Genomic DNA, 1,882 nt, shown 5'->3' on the forward strand with positions numbered 1-1,882 from the left:
CCACATTTGGGCTGAGCACCACACGAGGTTTTGACTAAATTCAGAAGTGTGCTAGGCAGAGATATCTAGTGTGGAGACTGACCACGAACCTCTGGGTGCTTGGCCTGGCATTGCATAAACAATGAAGCTACAAGAGGCAAGCAGCCACCGTGCTTCAGACAGGAGTACTCAAAGCTACAGATAACAGAAAATCTGTGCCTGAAACAAGGACTTATTTTTATCACTGAATAGAAGCTTCTGGCACTGTCTCATTGTCCCAGCACTGAGCTGATGTCCCTATGACACCCTTTTCCCTTTCTTGGTCTCCGTGAGATGGCTGTCACAGTTATGTGCCATGCGCCAGCACAGGAGGGAGCAAGTAGGCAAATGTAAACCAGCAATCCTCTGGTTCCCCTCCTCCCAGCATCAGCTATGTGCTAGTATGACTTCTTTCGTGGTAGCAAAATGGTCCCCACAGCACCAGCCCTCACTCCTACCCTCCTCTTAAACTGTTGGCTCAGTTGATGCTTCTTTCCTACATGTATTAAAAATTCCTCCCAAGCTGAACTACTCTGTTTCCCAAATCCACCACTCTGGTACCTATTGGTTGTATCAGTTAGCTATTGCTATGTAACATGTGACCCTAAAATGCAGTGGCCTAAAACAACTACCATTTATTGTGGCTCACAAGTCTTCAGGCCAGTTGTATGGTTCTGTCAATCTGGGCCAGGCCTGGCTGACCGTGGCTGGGCTTGCCCATGTGTCCAGGGGGAGCTGGCAGGCTGCCTGGGTACAGGTGGGTGGGGTGGGGGTTGGCTTGCTGGTCTAGAATGGTCTGCTTGGGATGAACTGGCTCTCCTTGCACATGCTTCTCCCATCCCTCCAACTGGTTAGCTGGAGTATATTTCTGTGGTGATGGCAGGGCTGCAAGGGTTAGCAAGCCCACTCACGTAAGAGGGCAAACAGAGCTGTACACTTGCTTTCAAGCTCATTGGCCAAAGCAGGGTATGTGGCCAAAGCCCAGAATGGGATTGGACGGGTAGTGCAGAGTTGCAGGTAAAGAGCAGATTCAGGCAGGCCGTTGCTATCCCAGCGGCTGAGTGACTTGAGGAAAAGTTAACTTAAGCTCTCTGTGTTTCAGTTTCCTTATTTGTAAAATGGGAACCATGACAATCTCATAGGGTTGGGAGCGTCAGTAAGTCATTATGTATAAAGTACCTGCCTCTCTTTCTTCTCCACTCTCTAGGGTAACACTGACGCATCCTTCAGGTTGATTGGTGGAGGATGATGGGTGATGGAGAAAATCATGGACCAGCATTTCAGAATCCTGGTTCTAGGTGCATCTCTGCCATTGACTGTCTGTCCTATGCAACTCTAGGGGCTCAGTTTCCTAATCTGTAAAACGGGAATGTTAGTATCTCCTTATCTCTGATCACTGTTGCCCAGTTGTTCACTAGTTAGGGCCCCCGTTACCAGCTAGCACCATGAGCCACAGGCAGGGGAGCTGTCGGGGGACATATCAGGCCTCACCCTTGGACCTCACACAGCACCCTTGGCTGCATCCCAGGGTGTAGTCCCCCATCTCTGAATTAATACTGTTAAGTTTCCTATTGTCACTGTAACAAATCAACACAAATTTAGTGCTTTAAAACAACAAATCTGTTCTCTAACAGTTCTGGAAGTCAGAAGTCTAAAATGAGTCTTATGGGGCTTAAGTCAAGATATAAGCAAGGTCTTCCCTTCTGGAGGCCTTAGGGAGAATCCCTCTTGCCTTCTCCAGCTTTGAGAGGCTGCTGACTTCCTTGGGTCCTAGCCGCTTCCTTGCAACACTCCAAACACCTGGTTCTGTCATCAGATCTCCTTCTCTGACTGCAACCTTTGTGCCTCCCTCTCACCCTCCGTG

Source organism: Bubalus kerabau, chromosome 19 (assembly GCF_029407905.1).
Source record: "Bubalus kerabau isolate K-KA32 ecotype Philippines breed swamp buffalo chromosome 19, PCC_UOA_SB_1v2, whole genome shotgun sequence".
NCBI classification, from domain to species: domain Eukaryota; kingdom Metazoa; phylum Chordata; class Mammalia; order Artiodactyla; family Bovidae; genus Bubalus; species Bubalus kerabau.